This window comes from Pimephales promelas, chromosome 16, assembly GCF_988280905.1.
Source record: "Pimephales promelas chromosome 16, fPimPro1.hap1.1, whole genome shotgun sequence".
NCBI lineage: Eukaryota > Metazoa > Chordata > Actinopteri > Cypriniformes > Leuciscidae > Pimephales > Pimephales promelas.
The window spans coordinates 314,621-337,102 of record NC_142784.1 but is presented as its reverse complement, the minus strand read 5'-3'; the positions used below and the strand labels follow the sequence as shown (position 1 = coordinate 337,102).

The 22,482-nt window shown below is 37.8% G+C and overlaps 1 long non-coding RNA gene and 1 pseudogene across 1 annotated transcript; one reads left to right on the top strand and one right to left on the bottom strand.

Moving 5' to 3' along the window:
• The first annotated feature begins 2,520 nt into the window (after positions 1 to 2,520).
• On the top strand, positions 2,521 to 6,799 carry LOC120464523 (uncharacterized). Its single transcript, XR_005618703.2, has 4 exons — positions 2,521 to 2,581; positions 5,273 to 5,468; positions 6,266 to 6,454; positions 6,555 to 6,799. It is a non-coding gene; the product is annotated as an uncharacterized LOC120464523 (long non-coding RNA).
• A 14,530-nt stretch (positions 6,800 to 21,329) lies between these two features.
• On the bottom strand, positions 21,330 to 22,072 carry LOC148971566 (uncharacterized; annotated as a pseudogene).
• Positions 22,073 to 22,482: the final 410 nt, after the last annotated feature.

Here is a 22,482-nt window from a genome sequence, read left to right as displayed (position 1 = left end):
CTGCGATTACACTGGTCACGTGACACGCGAGAGAAAAGCAGTCTGCAAGATCAAGCATCAACTTGCCACGCTACGCGGTCTGGCGTTCAGAAAAGAACAGTTTATTTTTAATGTATGTGATATTGTGTTATTTATTCTCTCCCCAACAATAAATAATTTTTTTTTAAATCGCATATTAAATCGCAATATTGGTTAAAAAAAATCGCAAATTAGATTATTTTCCATAATCGTTCGGCCCTAATAGAAACATGACGTTTTTTGAGTCGGGATGAAGTCTGCCTTCCAGTGGAGGGGATGTTGAACGATATTTGACACCTAATTTGACAAAATCGTCCGTTTCATTCAGTGCCGCATCTTGTCGAGAAAACTCGACCGTGGCGCCTAGAGGGTTAAAGCAAATAAAACCACTTGTTTTTTTCCCCCCGAAAAAGCATGACTACTTTTTTCCACACAGTGCTATCAGGAATAAGAGAATCAGTAAAGAATCGGGTCGATTAGCAGAATCGTTAGTGGCACTGATATTGATAAAATCTTATCACTTCCCATCCCTGTTTATCAGGGTCACAGACTGCAGCAGTTTGTTGGGTGTGTGGAGGCTGAAGAGACACGTTGTGTGGAGTTATACTGTGGAAACTGATTGAATTATTGTGAATTAGAGAAGTGTGTGTTTTTCTGAGACTGGAGAGGTGAACACAGACAGCATTTTGTCTGCTGTGTCCCTTTTTTCTGGATTGGAGGAGTTTTTGCATGATGAGGATGTGAAGATTCCTGTGCAGACTCTGAGAAAACCAATCAGGGTTCGACATTAACACTGGTCCAGCACACGTGTTTTTTGTTTATTTTTGTTTTTAAGTGAAAATTGATATAAAATATAATATAATAAAATAACCAAGGAATGTCTATAGTTCACAATAATATAGACATACCTAATGTCCAGACAGTAACAAAGTTTCGCTGTTGAAACACACAGTTATTAAACATATTAATTAAAAAACAATGTAGACTACGCACAACAAGAGTGCTGTGTAAATGATTTATTTTGATTGGTTGTGTCTTATTATTTTAATCGAATATATTGGTAAAATTAAATAAATTGAAATGAAATTCAGAGCGTACATTTAATAATGGATGAGCAGCACTCATATCACCCTGTAGCCCAACACTGGCTGCCCACTGAAGCTAAGCTAGACTATATTTTTCCCCTTTAAACTATTTTTCCAGTACATGTTTTACCTTTATAAAATAAATTATGCTTTAATTGAACCAATGTTAGGTAAATATGTAATGATAATAAAAACTAAATTTAATTAAAACCCCAGTAGGTAATTCACTGTCTTAATGAGTGAGTCGTCGAGTCAAATTCAAGCAATTGACTGTATTTATGAACTAATCGTTGAATCTCACGATCTGTTCAAAGCAGATAATAATATAATAATACAATAATATAATTATAGTAATATAATTTGATTATTTTTTAAACTGAACAATTTTACAAGGCGGTGTTCTGCTTTTGGTTTTTTTAAGCACATATTTGACTTTGTGGGTTCAGATGAGATGGCAACAAAAGTGTTTTTGTAACCTGGAATGACCGATATTGATATCTATGGAATTATTAAATGAAATTTAGAAGTTTCCTTTGGTTTTTAAAATAGTGTTTTTAAGGGCACACTGGTTCCTGGTCAGAACGTTCATGATGCCAACTCATCTGGGTACTTTGACAGGACTGTTGGCTCATCAGATGTCAATGTCAATGAGTTGTGGAAGTTTCTTTCTTTATTATTATTGTGCTGTCAGGCCATTTGGGTACTGCATATAAATCCCAAATGCAAGGGCATCTGTTTTGGGTGTTGCAAGGCCCTATTTTTTAATGTTTTATCCGCTGCTACTGCTTTGAGCATAACTCTATTTATTAGTTATAATTTTTTATTTTTTAGACCCGATCTGAGAACATTACTGGCCACCTTGGTCTCAAAAGTCTGTGTGGAAGAGATGCCCAGCAGTAATATGATCAATGTATGCAGACCAAACGTGTTGGATGGTGCTGTGCGGGTCTTCGCAAGGAGAGGTTTTACCCCAGAGGCCAAATTAAGTGTCGTTTTCATGGATGACTACAACCAGGCAGAGGGCGCTGTGGATGAGGGAGGGCCAAAAAGGGTTTTTTTCCTCATGTTAGCGCTTAAGGAAAGTGCCAAAATAATTTGTCGCTGGATAGCCATGGTTGGTATTCCTCATATATTCTCTTTGTTTAACTTGCTTTTTTAATTATATTTATACCTTTGTTAGATTTAATTTTATAATTTTCTAATGCAAAATACTTTACACACAGTATGTCTTATCTGAAAAAGTCTATATTTTTGCAGCATTACAGCGAGGTCGGAAAAATGATTGTGATGGCACTGACACATGGAGGATTGTTTCCTTCTTTTTTTTCAGAGAGACTTTATCAAAACCTGTGCTCATCATCACCCACTCTTGAGGGAGGAGCAGATGTGGATTTGCAGTGCAAATTAAAAAAGGAGTTAGCTAGTTCAGGCAGCCATTACTTTAATGTGGAAGGACATACCAAAGAAGCCTAACAACAGTAAGTGTGGACTGTGTATATTTTAAGTAATTATATTTAATACAAATTGTAACTTGCATTTTGTTTTCAAATCCTTTACTTTGTTCATAACAGTACCAAAGTGGTTGGATCAGATTTTCTCCCTTTTTTTGTAAATTAGGAAAAGGAAAATAGTAGGGCTGTGTATTGGCAAGAATTTGGCGAAACGATATGTATCACGATACATGGGTCACGATTCAATATATTGCGATATATTTCGATACTGTCTATAAGGCGATATATTGGGATTAGGGCTGGGCAAAAAAAATCGATTTTTCGATTAATCGTTTTTTAAAATGTGTTCGATTCAAAATCGATTCTCAACGATTCCATATAAAGGGCTCGCGGACGTGGTGCTGCATCTTCTCGTCTCTCTGCACTAGGCAAGCGCTGCAGCTGTCGATACACACACGCGTTCAGGAGTCGGGACATGACGGAATATTCACTTAACAATCGGGCCAGCATTGCATCGTAACCTATGATCTTAACTAACGTTTATCATTTTCACGTCTTTTTGTGTTTTACAAGCAATGTTAAACCATCCCGTGCTCGCGCACTCTCAGAGATGTCTTTCACTGCGTGCACAGTAACGTTACAGCCTAAATCTGCCTCACAAACAGCTCGCCAGAAACAAAAGTTTTGTCCCTGGATTATATCACTTTAACAGTTAAAACACGCGACATTATGTCAAAACTCTGGTCTTGGTGAGTAACCTCCTAAAGACAGTCGGTAATGTCTTAAATTAGCATTAAACGCGTGTAACAGAAAGTTAATGAAACAGTAATGGATTCGCGCACTAGTTCTTAAAGTGAACGCAGCCATTTGTGTCAGTCATTAATTCTGTTGTCATAACAACAGAATATAGTATTAATTGTAAGCAATCAGAATTAAAAGCCTTTGTATTTAATTCAGTCTGGACTAAAAAGACTATCCAGTGTTATTTTACATTGGATTACTTTATTCAGTTTCTGTAGTATTTCTGACATAACCAAAAAACTTCCCCAAAATGTCTCTTAATTTGTGTCTTTGTTCTATTGTATTTATTTGTGCTACTTTTTTCAATTTAATTCAAAGATTGAAATCAAGCTTCCATACATAAACTCTTAAAACAAAAATAAACAAAAAATTACATTACCATTTAGGTAAGATCAATGTAAAAAAATGTCTAAATATTTATATATTTATTTATCTACATCTATCTTAAACATAAAATAACATGATACTGTTTGATCAAGCTGTGCGACTGTTCTGACTTTTTTTGTATATTGCATCAAAATCCTGTTTATTCTTTGTATGCATTTAGTGTACCTAAAATAAAAAGAGTTTTATATACAGGTTTATGGCTCTTAATTTCTTTGTATTAATTAACCACTAGTAAACTTATCTCCACTGTTCTTTTTTATAAATATAGGATTTATATTACATCTTCATTATAGTCGAATCGAGAATCAAATCAGGAATCGAGAATCGAAATCGAAAATTGAATCGAGAATCGAAATCGAATCGAACTGAGAGCTTGTGAATCGAAATCGAATCGAAATTGAAATGTGAATCGATACCCAGCCCTACTAGAGACGCGACGCGACTGTGAGACGCCACGCATTCAGAACAGCGTGTGGGCGGAGTCTCTCTGTGAAAGCGCACTGCTGGCCCGCACTCGCATTGGCATCAAATCAAGAAATAACATTATTAAAAATCAAAACATTAACAAAATATACTCATTGACTAATTTTGTTATGAAGTACAGTTGTATGTTTGCATAGAATTAATTTTGAACGCTGTATTATATGCTTTCAAAATCTGAGGTAAATTATCCGTTATCCGTTAAATTATTTTTAACTAAAAATAAATAATGTGTACTCATAACCAGGGTAATTTCTTCATTCTGTCAGCCGCGACGTCGCAGAAATAGGAACCGTTTCTAAATTAGAAACTTTGCGTGTCGCCGCCGCGTCTGGTTAGGACAAAAACTCAGATTAACATGGAAAAGAGATACCTTTTATCGCGTGTAGTTAGGACACGGTGAGACGCCGAATGGCGTACACTCATAGAGAATAATGACGTGTTCGAATTTTAAAGATGTGGTGCTGAGCTTCTCGTCTGGTGTGCGACGCCCTTATAGACTCTCCGCCGAAACCCCCGTTTCACTGTTGCTCACGCGACGGTCCTGCTCGAGCCTCGACGCTTGCGGTGTGAATGAACGCACTCATTGATTAACATGCCGAAAGGCATAGAGCAGGAGCCGGTCTTGACACGGGGTTCAGCCATAGCTATGTTGTTTCTAGCAAAACGTTGGGCTAGTGGTGCGTCTTTGCATACCCCAAAAAAAAATAAAAAAAATCGATATTGCGTTTCTGAAAATCGATACAGTATTGCAAAATAAAATATCGCGATACTCAAGTGTATCGATTTTTTTCTTACACCCCTAGAAAATAGTTGGGTGAGCTATTTTTTGTTTGATCGTTTTCCTGCTGAAGGGCAAATCTACCTACTGCTATTTGCAACGGTTCTTTAAAATGGTGCACTTGCTCCTGTTGTTTAGGCTAGTATTGCTTCACTGTAAAATAATGGCCAATTGAGAATGGTCCTTCGAATTCACTTAACCTATGTGTGTTGCTTGGTTCTCATCACTTGGGCATGCTTTTCTAAATGTACACATTATTTTTTTAACAGACTTACAGAAGGGTTACGCACACTTGGCCTTCTGGAGATGATGGAAAACCATCCCAACATCTTCAAGAAGGCATTTTGTTCATCAGAGAGGCCTCTAAAAGCTACTGACCTGATCTCTTTGTCCCCGGTGGAACTGTCCCGTCCTGGAAGCGATCGGTGGAAGGATTTTGGAGAGACTTTCTTTTAGATATTGAAGGTAAACTAATTATTTGCTGGGTAACAGTATTTTGATTTAGTTTGAGCTAGAGATTCAGATTTTCATTGAGTTTGACCTGCCGATACCGAATTTAGCCGATTGCGATTTGAATTTTTTCTGCTGGACGCTCACGCACCGCTCCTGCTCCTGGTGTTAATGCACTCATTGATTAAGCAGAAAAATATACGCGCCTGTGCGCTGTCGATTTATTTTACAACAGCGGAAAGCAGAATCTATACATCTCGATTCTCCAGCTGCAGTCGTCTCTGAGGGAAACCAGTCAAGCGCTCTTTGATAACGGGATGATTACATCCCTGCAGATCACCTGTCCACCATCGTATAAAGCCCACCCTGGCAATTTGATTGGCCCGAACGTTTCTTGTCTGATCATAATTACTCCTCAATGGATCGAGTCCAGACGGAACTTCCCGACCAAAAAATGTTGTGGGCGGAGTTCGGGCTGGCATCCAGGCTAGTATTTTCCGCTATCGCAAACCTCAAATGTGCGCTTGCATCGGTGGAACCAGACGATAGGCTTAAATGTTTCCCGGCTTGACTGTTAAAAGCAAACGATTGGCTGTCCAGCAGGAGGGGCGGGGCATGTGCATACAACCGCCATCTTTGGTGTTACGGGTTTTCCCTATACATTTGTATTAAGGATTGAGGAAATGGCATGTCTCTATATAAATAGTCTCTGGCGCCGGTCAATCGGTGCATCTCTAGTTTGAGCTACTCTGAATTTTACACAATCCTACTGATCATTAATTTTATTGTTTTTATTACCTTATATTTTATAGATGGTGTGTTTGAGATAACACTCGAACAACTGCTGGTGTTCACTTCTGGAGCTGACAGAATACCAGCACTTGGTTTTTCTCCACAGCCAACACTGACTTTCAACCATGAGACTGGGCAGAAATACCCTGAGGCCCTAAAACTGAAACTACCGATCCACAACACCTACGAGGAGTTCACCAACTTCATGTGTGAGGGCATTGTTACGGCCTCAGCCTTATGGGTGTTGCCGATGTATTTGTGTGTGTATGGTTGTCTTGTAATCTAATTAATGTTTCTTCTTGAGTGTAGGCTCCTCCCTTGCGCACCTGTGGTTCGTTGCTCTGATGACTCGTGCTGAGCACATAAGCGGTGTGTGCAGGAGTGTGAGACACGCAGCGGTTAACTCCGTGCGCGTCATGACCATCTAAACAGCGATCAACTCAAGACTGTGTTCTGTGTATTGTGCCACTGTTCTGTTTTAGTTTGTTAGTGTTTGGTATGTCTAGTGTAGAGAAAATGTGAGTTTTCTGTGGAAAGAGTGAGAACATGAGATTGTGCAGTCATTTATTAGTATAAATAAATGTCTTAAACTGCTTTTTGCCTTGCGTCTCCTTTTATGTTATTGAACCCTTACAAAAGGAGCATTTTAACAACAGGGTTCGTAACAGGCATTATTCAAGCTCACACTTTTGGACTGGCTTAGTTTAAATGCTCTCACTAAACAAAAATAGAGCAGGATTTGACTTTTGTTTTCTTATTTTATGCATTGTTAAAGCTTTAAATGTCTATACAATCTGCAGTCTACTGATGTCGAATTAAAAATGCTATCTCTAGACAAAAATAGAGCAGGTTTTGACTTTTGTTTTTCTAATTTTATGCATTTGCTTAAATTCCTTCAACATAATAAAAAATAATGAATAAAATATTAAAACTTACAAAATGTGAAAGCTTGGAATTAATTTCATATCAAAAACAGGTTTGCCAGTTTGTTGTGAGATTTACTTTGGCAGAGTGAGAGTGTGAGACTGTAACGGTTACCAGCTGGAGTGCCCTCTGGTGGCTCAAGAGGGCACTCCAGCTGGTAACCGTTACAGAGACAGAGCTCGACAGCTGGCAACCCAGATGACCCATATTTTTCCATATGGAACATCCCAGGTGAAGATATATATATTTTTCATTGCTCCCTTAGTGCATTCCAAACAGCTACATAATCTACACCTTTTAAAAGGGTGGTTGAATATGATTTGACTTTTATAATGTAAGGAAGCGGTCTGATCGATGGGGAATTTGCATATCATAATTGATAATAATTATTCATACAGATTTGGATCAGACCAGACTTACATGTTAATAAATCTCCCAATGAGGGAGGCTTGTCATTTTACCTGCATGCATGCATTTGTATCCCTAAAATTAATTGCAATTAATTACACGGACCACATTTTACAAGACAGGTCAAATTAATTAGCTCAATTAATTTATACAGTTTGTGAAAATTAATTCTGTGACCACAAGAATTAGTTTTCCTGCTCTATAAACAAATACCCTTTTAGGTATCTCTAGTTCTGTAAAGCTTGTAGCTTCGATCGAGGAATATCAGGGACTGGGATAATGAGCAACAGACAATGATTTAATCAAAATAAATATAATGCATTTAAGAAGGCAGAACTACTTACGTTACAATGATACATGTATTTACAAACATTAAAACAAAACTAAGACAACGCGAGGAGTTTAGACAATGGGAACATGTGTAAAAATGAAAGAGAGAGAGAGTAGTTACAATTCACCTCGACAATCACATTTCTGAAACAACACGAAAAACACATTCTTAATGCTTCTTAAGGCGGGCATACACTGTGCGATGTCTGTGCGATTTCAGCAAAGTACCGACTCACACTGAACGAGTAAATCGCATGCGATGCAAAGGCAAAGTTCAGGATTTATGTGCTCACACTGTACGGCCCGATCGTCGAGCTGCGTCTTCACTGCTCACACTATACGTCTGCCATAACCCCCTGGATTGTGCCTATAGACATGTATCCAGAGATATTGTCAAAACAAGCATCTGCTAGTATCAAGATGATTTAGTATTTTCAATTTATGCATTTAATTATTATTAGTATTATTGTATTATCATTATTAGGAGGCCTATAGGCTAATTTTATTATTAAATTGATCCGCTACTATAATTAATTTGCCACGCAATATTTTCACAGCACATAACCAACGTGCTGCGAGGATAATAAAATATTACATAATCTTACTCATTAAAAAATGTCTAAAACATTTAGGTCGATTTCAATGAATTATAGGCATATAAAATAACTATTAACAGTCTATAATATGTCCGAACATTGCCATAATTAATCATGAATGAAAATTAAAAACAGGTTTATTTCAAAAACATTGTTTGACAAATTAATAAAAGAGGTGTTACATCGCAGGTGGCTTGGAAGACGTGGGTAATATTATCCATTTTGCAACACGAACTGGAGGTAAGCAACAGTAAATTGTAGCTAGTTTGAACTACAGAACTTAAAGCTCTCCCTCTTTTCGTTTTTATTTTAATTTTATTTTTGCTGCAGATGAAATGGTTAAACTTCTGTTTTCGCGCAGGTGCAGTGAGGGAAAAAACACTGAGTTTAGGGCAATCGGTTCGTAGCTTTGCTTCAACTGTGCGATATAGTCACGAGGAGCGACCAAAATTTCTGACATGCCAGAAATTCATCCGACCATCCGATTGTCGATCGTAAGAGGTTAATCGCCTCTCGTTTCTCCCTGTACACTGCACGACAAACGACGCACGACAAAGCTGAAAATCGGTCCGACACGAAAATGAGTCGCACGAGTCAGAATTCGGCTCAAAATCGGACGAAAATCTCACAGTTCATGCCCACCTTTAAAAGCTTCAAAGAAACTATACTTGCTAACTTTTGGTCTGTGTGTAGTTGACTAGTTGTGTTCTTGCATGGCCAGGTCTGGCCGCGTGTTGCATGGGGTGTCACGTGGAGCGCGGCATTCCGAATATTTCTTTGCATATTTGAGTGTTTCATTCAATAAGCATTTTGGAGGTGTCAAACTTCATGAAAGTCAGAGGAACATACGGTGATATTTAAAATGCATAAGGTTTTCCTATTTTCCTCATGCTGCAAAGTTGTTTCACTGTGACATTGGGAAACACACATACATAGAAACACATTGAATATATTTTGTTAAATCTTTTTAAACAAAAGAAATGTCCTTCTATTTTGTTCATAGACGCCTTCTACCACATTCCGATGTGTCATAAAGTCAGGTTGTCCAGTCTCATCCCGCCACGCTGTGCCTGTCACTAATTTACATTCATTCTGAAAGCTCTCAGGTTTTAGGAAGAATGCATTTAGTTATTCAGATGATCCATCATTCCGCCCAGTCCTTAGACTAACTTTAGTTAAAAAAAAAAAAATAGGGACAAATAAAGTAAGGAATAATTGACGACGCACCGTTGAATTATTAGGAAAATAATGACACCTGAAATCAGTATCTTCCGTCTATTCCAAATCCGTTTTAAATTAAAAAACGGAAAACGAAAAAACTTAGCGTTTCTTAATTGATCATTTTATTGCCTTTGTTTAATATTTACTTAAAGTTATAATTTTCTATTCTACCAGACACATAATCTACTCTAAATAATGGATTTTAGAATATTGGCCTATAAATTGAATATGACATTTAGATTTTTTTAACTAGCTGCTGTGACCCGGAAGTTCAGGCGCCAGGACGAGTGGAAGCGGAAGAGTGGATGCCGAATTCAGTCGCAAAATTTCCTTCAAGCAAGCCATGGATACATACACGCTTTTCAAGGGTCCTAAGAGGGTAACTTTAAAGGATGAAGACATGACAACTGATAAAATTGGCCGTATATTTCAGGCAATTAGTTCGATTTTTTTAAATTTATTTTTAAATAAAACGTATCGCTTTATTTTTCAACCTGTTCAGATTTTTCTGTTTTCTATGACGTTTTTTGAGCAAGTGCGTCACCGTATTTGCAGCAGAACTGCCAAATAAGGACATTGACTACCGGCCCAACACTTCCAGCAATCCACCATTATTATTTCTCGCTCTGATTTTGTAGTCCGAGCTCAATGATGCAGAAGTTACGAGAGGGATAGTCAAAATGTTCGGTTGTTGGATGTACGTTAGTGACCTGAAGCACTTCAAGGATTCCCACTTCAACAACCTCCGCCAGTATAAAGAAGGGTTTGCCGATCGACTTCGTCTGAATGACAGGTAAATTCCTTCTATCTTTGGAGATGACGAACAGAGTATTTCGATAAGCTGTAAATATCGTTAATAAAGATAAAGTACTTTACTTTCTTAAAACACATGGTGGTCATGGTTTAGCAGTACCTTTGTCTTTCTTTGTTTTAGTTTTGAAGTAACGTTACACGTCTGCAGTATTATTGTTCTTGAGTTTCATCAATGCTCATTTAGCTGCTTTTCTAAACGTATCATATTATCAATACAGATTGTTTGTGGTAAGATCAGACCGTAGTCATTTATCTTGTCAGTGCTTGTTTTAACAAGAGAAATAGTCGACTTTCACTAATAACACAAAACAGTTAACTCACATACCAATACATCATATGAAGAGGTTGTTCTGCAGGTTTGTCGTCGTCTTTATCGACTCGCTCGCTCTGGCTCGAATATGTAAGGTTTGATGGACAAGTCTTCTGTTGTTGACATTTTATTAACATGTGAATAAAAATGTTCTTTGAAGGTATCGTATATAATCGTATATCTCTAATTAAACTACAATAATGGCCGAATGCGGGGAGTTGAACCCAAGGGGGTAATCCATCGACCGGAAGTTGAAGCCTCGCGGGAGCTGCCATCTTGTAGCAGAACTTGACTTGCGTTACCATTCCCATTGACTCACATTCATTTTGGCATCACTTTGACAACGAATAACTTTACATCTGAGGCGTTTGAAGACCCCATTTGTAGTTTATTTATTTTTAAAGAGGGACGTAAGTGCTAAAAAATCGCCAAAAACGGGCTTCAATCGTCTCAATGGAGTTCCAATGAGATCGCTCTGTCCATTTCTTTTACTGTCTATGGTTGAACCGACCGTGAACTCATGGACCTGGAGAGCGGGCGGGGTGTGACGCATCTCCTTTTTATTTAAAGGGGCCGCTTTGAAACGGGTCGCTCAAAGACGCACATCAGAAAAGGGGCTTGTGGAGCTATAATAATGAGGAATTCAGACCCAAGCATTGCAGTTATGTTTTATATAGACCACAACGGTGTGATTTATATGTAAAAATGAATGATTTAAAATAGGGGTGTCCATGGTTAACCGGTTAACCGATTAGCAGTAACCGTTTGAAATTGCATGACCGAGTGAAACCTTTTTGCTCGGTTAAGTGGCGTCAATACATATTTGCACAAAACTTCTGCGTTTTTTTTTTCTGATTGTTGATAAAAAAAAATATTGCGAAATGACAGCGTTTCTATTAACGGTGTTATGCGACTAAAACATTTTTTTTCCTTTCGCGATAAGCCATTCCAAAAATAATGGCAACGGACGTTGGTATATCACAGCCACCGCACTAAACATTATTACTATTTGTGTGAGGAGACGTGGTGTGTCATCCAAGCATTAATGGCAGGGAAAGTCACAGAGTTTCTGTGTGTTTCTCCCTCGTTTCTGCTCCGCGGTCTTGATTGTGGCATTTCTTTGAGGTTTTGTCTAATAGGCTAATATTCCTTGTATCTTTTATGAATTTTAAAAAAGAACTCTGCCTCGTATTATGTCCAAACGGTCTACTTTTGTGTTCATTCGTTTCCCCTTATTTAATCCGTTGGCCTAATTGCAAAATGAAAAATGAACGGTTGTTGTATTTTGTAAATAGGAAAGTTGAACACCAAAATGTTCATTTGAACTGTAGGCTTATACACCAAATGCTGCGCAAAAATATATAGGCTATATATAGGCTACATATCGACGAATTTAAAATATTTTACAAATTAATATGAAAAAAAAAGATTTTACTGGTTTTCTGAGGCCAAATTAGAACCTGGAAATGATATTTTCCCCGCAGTGCTGAATGAGAAGAGCCGTAACCACAGCCTACAGAAATGGGATTTATAAGTGATTTATATAGGCTATAATAAATGATAATAAAATAATATAAAATAATGAGGCATTAATTATTTATTAATAAACTATTGTTTTCTAAATCATTTTCGGCTAAAAACAATTCTCCATCTCCGGATGTACATTTAGAGAGAAATTAATTAGCTACAATTACATAGTCAGAAGATATTGGCCTTCGATTAGAATTTGTTCGTTTTAAATTGGACATTTAAAGCTTTAATCTACAAAGGATATAACCCCTGTAGACTAAAGCTTTACATGTCCAATTTAAAACGAACAAATTCGAATGCGGTGGCTGTTTCAGGTCTCGCGCTTCAGTTCACGGAGATCATGAAGCGCGCCTGAATGTTAAAGCACAACGTTTTCTTGTTATTGTGAGTTTACGCAAATAAATGTATTTGCGAATAATGCATTATTATTTTCTGTATGACCAGAAATGAAAGAGTATTTTAAGTTGTTTGTTTCCACTGAAAGAACTGCAAGTGTTCACATGGGCGTCTCGCAGCCATCAATGCGCGCTTCACACACACACTGGATATGCGTCAAAAATATTGTGTTTATTTGTGCTTTGTTCCTTTTTTTTGGATAAAGGCGTCTTCTACATAATATGCAGCCTAATAAAATGTTACAATAATGATGATTATTATTATTTGCGGACACTGAGTTAATGTGCTTATTTTCAATTGGCAATTTCATTTTGAAGGGTGATGGAAACGCACCTACTTTAACTGCTCTGTACTTACCACTGCGTTTTATTTCTATAAATTAATTTCATTTCAAATGGGGTCCAACCAGTTATTAATAAGGTGTTAAAAATTAACTCTGTATCTCGAGGTTGCGGCGCGCACATGGTTAACCGAGTATTAACCGATAAGGGCCTCGGTTAACGGTTAATGAAAAACTTGAAAACGTGCAGCCATAATTTAAAAGCATGATATGAACCCTTTAAGGAATGTTTTTCTTGCTGATCTGGTTGGTGGAAAATGGACACCCCAGAAGACTGTGGCGATCCGTTTTCATGAACGTGACATGAGACATAAGTTCCTGGTATCTTGGCAAAAGTCTGTAAGACTGGAAAACTGGTTAAAGAGAAAATATCTGACCAGTGGCCTCTAAAGACAATGGAAAAATTAACATTTGACACCCTACCCCCTTCCTATGAGATACAGCTCTCTCTCTCAGTCAGTAACACTGAAAACTCACACAAGAATACAGTAGGTGATCAACCAGAATGACACTTACCGCCACCGCGGCAAAAATAAACCAGCCGTATTTCAAAGTCGGTCGCAAAATGACCAACAGGTGGCCCAAAGGAAAATTTAGCGAAAGAAAAACTTAATTATATAAAAGTAGCCTACATTTTAATTAGAATATTGCTTTAAAGGTGCCCTCTGTAAAAATTGAGGTTAAAATATCCCAAAAATGAGCTACACGCATCAAAAGAATGAGAAGAAATAAGGTTGATGATGTCATTAAAAAAATAACAAGTTGTAGTGCTGCCGAGATATTAACTTGAATTAGCATGCTAAATTACTAGCCCCGGCCCGGCAGGTGTCATAATACCAGTTTCGGCCATGGGAGGTGGTATGCGGGCGGGCAACATTACCACCAGCCAAACTGCAATAGACGAGTAACACACATGGCTTGTGTGTACTTGAACCTGATGTCAGTCGTGTGGAAATACAGCCCGCTACTACATTTCAGTTCAGGGATGAGTTAAAAAGATGATTGGTCGACATTATGCATGAGGAATACATTTTGGTATACAATTATAATACATTTAAGTTGTAACATACTGTATCTTTCAACAGTGTTCGTGTTCTTTTATCATTAGCTAGTAGAGATGATCGGTTCACGTGCGCTAGGGATCTGTCGTGTAAAGCGCCAATACTGTATTTATTGTTTGAATTGCGTAATAAAATTGACAGAATCTGAGAGCTGACATCGGTCTCCGTGTCCTTTTCTGTGCATGACAATATTGATGTGTGGCGTGAGAGTGTGTGAAAAGTGTTGATTGTGTCCCAGATAGCAAACTGACATTGAATCAACGTGGAAACGACGTCTCTCATGACATTGAAACAACGTTGATTTTGCTCATCGAATTAACATTGAACCAACGTCAGACGCGGCATTCTTCAAAGCTAAATGAAATCGAAAATTGGTTTGCTTTCATAACGTTGAAACAACGCGTTGATTTCAAGTTGATTTTCCGTTAGTTTTGAAAGAATGACGCGTCTGACGTTGGTTCAACGTTAATTCGATGAGCAAAACAATGTCAGATCAACATTGTTTCGATGTCATATTTCCACGTTGATTCAATGTCAGTCTGCTATCTGGGGTGTCTCACGGTGAATTTATGAGAGTTGGCAGCTCTGAAAGAGGCTAGCTTGGTCCACATCAGGGAATGCTGTCTGTCAAATTAATTAAAACTAATGATGAAAATGTAATATCAACAAAACGAATACCATAAAACTAGAAATAATAGCCTGGGCTTTCATTTTCCCATATCGTCGAAATGCACCGGCTTGTCCATGAGACGGCCTTTATAATTTTATATTGAGATGTTGTTCGTTTAGTCTCTAATTTCTGAAAATCCCCAAATTATCCACGTGAAACTGCGGTCTTCCAACTAGAGGTCTTCACAGTTCACCCGAGACCCGTCGGCCCGGGACCCGTACGGGTTCGTGTCTATATTTTAAATGATCTTTGATATGATGATATTTTAAACAATCGTTATTCAAAAGGGCAAACAGTTAAAGTTATTATGCGAGTTAACTCGAGTCAGAATGTACATTTGCAAGGCTGCATTTGTCATCCATCACCGTGACATATTGACATTTCAATATAGATATACCTTTCAGGTCTGTGGAGTAGGATATACTTAGGCTATACGCTGAGTTTATATTTATGAGACGCGCCTGCGTGTCGTGATTATCTATAATTGTTTGCTTTTACTTCTTATGTATTAAATTGGTTGATGAAACATTGATTAAAATCAAGATAAAATCGAAAGGAAAATGAAATTCACTTTAAATAAAGGCTTTGTGCTTTTCTGTTTGAGGTCTGTGGAAGTTTTAAGTCCGTCTTTTAGTGCCTCTTCAGAGCGATCACGTCCGAATAACGGAGAACTGTCACGTCTGTAACATTGTTTTTTCCTCATAAATGCGAACACTAAAAATAAAATAAAACGAATATTTTATGTTCTGTGGAGAGCCAACCCTTCCTCATTCGATTTGCGCAGTGTAATTCACAGAATTACAAAAATATTATGTATATTTTGCCTCCTAAGTTAAAGATTTTTTGTCACGCATGAATGCATGTCTATTTCCTTAATATTAAATATAAAAACGCAGACTGATATTATGGACTCCTTTAAGGGAGTAGCATGGATAAACAGATGTTTCAACAGGCTATATTGGTATTAATGCTTTTTCTGAGAATTTATATTTCAAGTTTTGACTGCAAATACCACGTCCATAACGGGTTTTATTCTGATACAAAGGCAAACCGCAGTAACGACAAATTTGGTCAAAATTGAGTTAAGACTTGTAATGGGCTTTATGACATGTGTTCTGTCTTGTGAAAAAATATCTGGGTTTAATTATGTCCCGTTTCGGAGATGCATTACCACATAATCTGCCCATAACATGTTTGACTGGCTGGTATAAAAACTTTAAAGGCCCTTTCTCCGTTTCTTTGTTTGCGTAGTCACGGCACTTTGCCTTTGTATGGCAGAATTAGTTTTCGACAAACGCGGCGGTGCTCACCTGAATTTATTTCTCTCATAACAGCTAAAATAAAATCATCTTTTAAAACTTTAAAATGTGAACTTTTTTCATGTAAAGTAGGCTTAAACTCACAATAGGTTAACGACAAAACGTTTTCTCGCTCATTTGAGTGAACACTCAGTGCAGAAAGTTTGGGCATTTCACCGTGAGTTAAGATGTGGCCGAGTGGTAGAACTTACGGTTAGTACATTACAGTGGGTTCGAAGCCCGATGAAACATGGTCTATTGTTGTTAAACTTTATATTTAGGTATTAATGCAGAAAGATTTGTCTAGTTCTAAAACTCTGTTGCACCATTTAGTTTTTTTGCTTATATTTATAAAAAAAAATAACATGCATTTCCATTTTACACTAAGGAAGGAACAAATCGTATACAACAGATTGACTTCTTAAAAATATATATATATTCTTAAATCGGATTTTATTCTGGCATGTTGAATTATTCATATAACAAAAAAAATTTTTATAACAAAAATTGTCCGGACCTCTGGAAGAAAATACCTAGAGATCAGACCTCTTGGATCTTTAACTGAATACATAGCGTTGGTAAAGCATACTGAATTTACACCCCCACAAATGTATTAGGGCCCTGAAAAGAATAGTAGTCTAATGTTAAGAATTCAAATCAATCAATCCCACAAGGTCAATTCGTTTTAGGGCAGAATGTAAGCACTGTGTGTGTGTTATGATACCAATGTCTCTCCGTTGTGTGTGTGCGTCACACGTTAAATGTTAGAATGTAACACGACATTCAAATGCAAATATGCGCCATCCCCCACTTGAAACGGCCGTGTGTCCACCAAAGCGTTTTTCCACACGCCTGGCGAATGTTTTCAATTGTTTTCAATGGGAGTGATGCGTTTTTTACGCCATGAGCGTACGCAAAGCAGCTCCTGAGATGAGGTCCGTGTACTTTTTCGTTCATTCATTATTCTATCTCTGAATGAAAGATGAAATTTAAAAAAGGGTAAAACTTGTTTTTTTGTTTAAAAGAAAAAATCAGAAATGGCTGTATTTTGTTTTCCAAATGTATTGTTGTCATCAAATAATATAGTAGGCTATTTGAAAATTGGACAACATTTCTGATCGTTTTTTAATCTGTAATATTTATTTGTACATTTATTGTATTTCAAATGACTCAGAGCCGGTGTCGTGCCAAAAAGTGATGGTCCGCCGAAAATTGATGGCCGGCCGCGGGATTGCGCGCAGCGTGTTAAAGGTGTAGGCCTATCGCCCATTCTCTTTACGAATGCAGTTGCTTTTATGTGGATCAAGCAGACATAACGTGCAAATAAACATTACGTTTTACCTATTAAAATACCTGTAAAGGGCCAATACAACCATTATAATGCAATATTTTACCTGCCAAAAAGTGATCACTTGATTTAAAAAAACAACACATTTCAGAGCTCGATGGACTCTAATTTGACAAACGAACAAATTGAATGGTCTGAAAGTTAACTGGAGATGTTTTATTAATTTGTATTGGTACATCCTTGCCGCGAAGATGTTTTAAAAAGTGTCGGGGAGAATATTGAACATGGCAAAAGAGTGGTGACATGCGTTGATGTGAACGCCTCCTCATCAGCGCTCCGCTTGCGGCGGCTCTGAGTCATTTGAAATACAATAAACGTACAAATAAATATTACAGATTAAAAAACGATCGGAAATGTCGTCCAATTTTCTAATACTATTATTTGATGACAACAATATTTGGAAAACAAAATACCAGTGTTGTAGTACTGGAGACTCGGACTCGTCTCGGACTCGAGACCATATTTTAATGGTCTTGGTCTTGTCATGGACTCGTGTGCATTTGGACTCGGAATTGACTCGTACTCGAACATTTTTTTTTTTAGGACTCGGACTTATTCCCGAGTCCACTCGAGTTCAATTCAAAATATTTTTCATGATTATTAATGTATGTTAATAAAATATTTCTTTAAATTGATTGACACGCCCAGTGATTGGTGATTTTCTAGTGCGCAACTGCGCATGACAAATTGTAATAAAATTACTTTTAACACCACCTACTATGTGGCCTTTTTACCCTAAACTGATCATATTTTTTAAACTCTAAGTAAATTCAGTAAAAAAAAAGAAAAAAAAAGTATTTCTCTAGATAAATAAAAGTAAATTAGGTAATCAACCCTCACTGGTCTCGCTCTCGACTCGGACTCGACCGTCTCTGGTCTCGGACTCGACTCTCTATGGTCTCGGTGTCAACTCGGACTCGAGTGAGGTGGTCTCGACTACAACACTGCAAAATGCAGCCATTTCTGATTTTTTCTTTTAAACAAAAAACCAAGTTGCACCCTTTTTTAAATTTCGTCTTTCATTCTGAAATAGCAAAATGAATGAACGAAAAAGTACACAGACCAGATTAGGCTGGCGTTTTTAGTATGTTGTTTTTTCTTCAAATAATTCAAGAACAATATATGGTGTATTTTTGTAAAACTTTAAAACTGGCCTTTACTTTTCTTGAGATTCCTCTGGTAGCTTTTGATTGATTGATTGATTGATTGATTGATTGATTAATGATGGGTTAATTAATGATTGAATAATAGGTTGCACATGGTCATCACTGACACCTGCTCAGTACACCGCTTCATTACACTTGTTCAACAGTTTAACTGCCTGTGGCAGGAAGGATTTTTCTTCCTATTTTTAAAGATCGCTGTTATCCTGTACCTTCACCCAGAAGTAATCTCTCAAATCTATCAAACAGAGGGTGCCTGCTGTCTGCTGTGATTTTTATTGCTTTACTGAGGCATCTGTGTGAAATGCAGAGCAGACGACTCGAGGGGAAAACCTACAGAGTCACAGGAATCGATGGTGCATTGTCTGCTTTTGGTGATCTTATCAAAGATTAAATGCAGTGGGGGAAAAGCTGTATACCTGTTACAAGTGTCACACGTTAAGAAGTTTCATAATATGGCACTAGTAAGGCAGCTAGTTACTGGTGTTTGTTGCATGTTAAGAGTAAATATATTACAGTCCCTCCAGGATTTCACGGGCCTTTTTTGTGATTGTTGCGGCCTAAAATGCCTGATGTTGCGGCCGCTTTTTTAAAAAGTTGCGATGTTCTTCTGCATGTTTTTATAGGTTAAAACGGCAAAGATAGATAGATTTTTACTTAAAATGCCCATATTATGCTTTTTGGCTTTTCCCCTTTCCTTTATGGTGTTGTTATATTTTTTTGTGCATGTTATAGGTTTACTAAGAGAGAAAAGTCCAAAGTCCACCCCAAAGGGACTTATTATGTCCCACAGAAAACACTGTTCATCATCTGCATCTGCTCTATTGTAGTCCAGAATTGACTTAAGAGACAAAGTCACACACTTTGTAACACACGAACAAACTAACTAACCATTAGTAACCATAAAAGGCAAAACAAACGATTTAAAGACACAGCAAAACCTAACAAACTAAGCTTCTTTTTTTTTTTTAAACAAGATCTGCACCTGTACCAAGTCAATGTGCAGAACCTCACAAACATTAAGCAGCATTTATGTTGAAAGATGCCAATACTAATAAAGTGCAAAATACAGTTTTAGGAATAGCCACTAAAGTTAAATGGTGGAAAAACCAAAATGTTTGATAATGTATTTTAATATAGCTAATATAATATAATATAGCCACATATCCAATAAAGCTTAATTTTTTTTTGTCAGACAATAGAACGAGTCGGCTAGCTATTTTTTATGTGTAAAATTTTCTGAATTGAGAGAGTTCGGGAACTGGGTGAACTAATGCACTGTGATAGTGAGTAGCCTATTACAAGTGATAAACACAAGAAAAGAAAGGAAAATAAAATGATCAAACTCAATTCTTTAAATATAAAACAAAAGAGAAGCAGATAAGTGATAAGTCCGTGGAAACAACACTGCTCATTGGCGTCTGTCAGCTGCCGTGCTGCTCCTCTACTGAACAGGGACGCAGAGAGACGTGTGACGGCAGGGAGAAAGCAAACCTCGCGCTCGCAGGATTGTGCTGGCAACATTTGGTTACTGAGGTTTGTCCAAAAAGCCGCTAGATTTGTCTCTAGTCGCTTTTTTATATCACTAAATATAGCGACGACTAAGTTGGCAACATTGGCCTTTTCTGTTATTTTTGTAGGTAGCCTAAATGTGAGACGTTGGCAGTCCACATCTGCTGCGTCTTCTGAACAAAACAAGTGAGTTTGCTGACGTATGACGACGCTTTGCAGGAGACCGCGGCGCGATGATTCGTCAAAGTTGCAGAAAAGTTGCAGTGATTTTTCAAAATTGCAAGGCGCACTGAATTCACGTGGATTTGTTGAAGTTGCGTTAATAGTTGCAATCGCGACATCGCGAAATCCTGGAGGGACTGATTACAGCATCAGGGCTCATTATCAACCCGGACCTACCATGGCTAGGAGCATCGCCAGATGGTGTGGTGACCTGTGATTGCCATGGAAGTGTGCTTGAAATAAAATGTCCTTTTACAGTTGCTAAACAACAGAGAGCACAACTGCAGCTAAATGTGCAAAACTCTAACTATAGTCTGCACTACCAACAGTCACCTGAGCACAACTCTTAACACACGGCTCAAAACAGGCTCAGTGCAGCAAAACACTATGCACAACCCTTACTGAGATAACACACACTGTCACTCAGAACACACTGAGAGGAAAAACACCAATACAGAAAATACTAACTTTTCATCTTTACAGTTTGAACAGTTTCAGTGACTTCATACAAAGTAATATTTTCTTCAAAGAAAAGACTGACATTCTTTTACATGATTTATTTACATTTTTAGAACATAAAAATTCTTTAAGGCAAATGAAAATTAGCAGTTTGCTTCAATAGTCTGTAGTCTGCTTCAATAGGCTACTGTAATTTACAGAATTACAGTAATGAGGAAACAAAAGTAGATACTGTAATTCTAACATAAAATTGAGGGGCTAATCCTGCCTCTCTAGCATCAGGCCACAGGTTTTCGTCAACATCACATCTAATGTTCTCTCTTGCCATGCACCTGGGGAAGAACCTTCTGGAGTGCCTTATCCATCCCTGGCAGTCCTCTGGACTCGTGTCCTCACATCCGGCACGCATGGCTTCCAAAAGAGACATTTGGTCATATGGGTGGTGATCAAACACTTTCCACCTCCAGGCAGAGAAAAACTCCTCTATTGGGTTGAGGAAGGGTGAACATGCAGGCAGGTACAAAACCATGAATCTGTGATGTGCTGCAAACCAATCTGTGACAGCTGCAGATGGTGAAAAGCAACGTTATCGCAAACTATTACAAAAACTTGTGGGTTTCTTACCGGCTCCCCTTGTCCTGCTGGCACTAGCTGAGCGTAGAGCTGTTCTAGGAAAGCTATAAGCCTGTCTGTGTTGTATGAGCCAACGAGTGGTGTGTTGAGAAGCAAACCATCATTGGCCATTGCAGCACACATGGTGATATTTCCCCCCCTTTGTCCTGGAACCTCCACAGTGGCCCTTTGACCTATAACATTTCTTCCTCTGTGCCGTGTTTTGGCAAGGTTAAATCCAGCTTCATCGATAAATACAAATGAATGTGGTGTTTCCAGTGCTTCCATGTCCATTACTCTCTGAAATACAGTACAGGTAAGTGCACAGTTTACGTAACTGTAGTAATGCCAGTGTTTTTTTTTACTGTAAATATTTTTACTGTAATAGCTGTGTATGCAACCTCAGATGTCTTACGTGGACATATTGGTATCTTTGCTCTTTTACCCGTTCACTGTTTCTCTCGAACGGTACAGTGTATAACTGTTTCATTGTAACTTGGTGTTTCTGTAGGATTTCGACCAATAGTTGTTGTGCTGACAGAATTAACATTTTCAAATATATCATTATCGGCCAGCACTCTATCTCGAATCTCCCGCAGTTTGACAACAACCATGTCAACAATAGCATTTTCCTGCGCATCTGAAAATGTTTTTGCTCTTCCTCCTGTTGGGGGCAGCCTTTGGGTCCTGTTGTACAAATATATTTCACAGTCAAACTTACTGTAATATATATCTGTATAAATATTCTATATTTGCAATTCAAAATAATTTCCTGTAATGTTTTTATTTACTGTATGTAAGAAAAAATGAAGTGGACGTCGAAGATCTCAAAAATTAAGTTTATTTACAGCATAGCAGTGGCAAGGCACACCAAGCACCTTGGGTTCACCGGCGTCAGAATGAACCCCGAACATTCAAATCTTCAACCTTTTATCCTGTTACTGTCCTCTTAATGTAAATGAAGTTGCTCTTGTCGTAACAGCTGTGTTCTGTCTTTGATCTTCTCTCAAATGTTTAAAGCAAT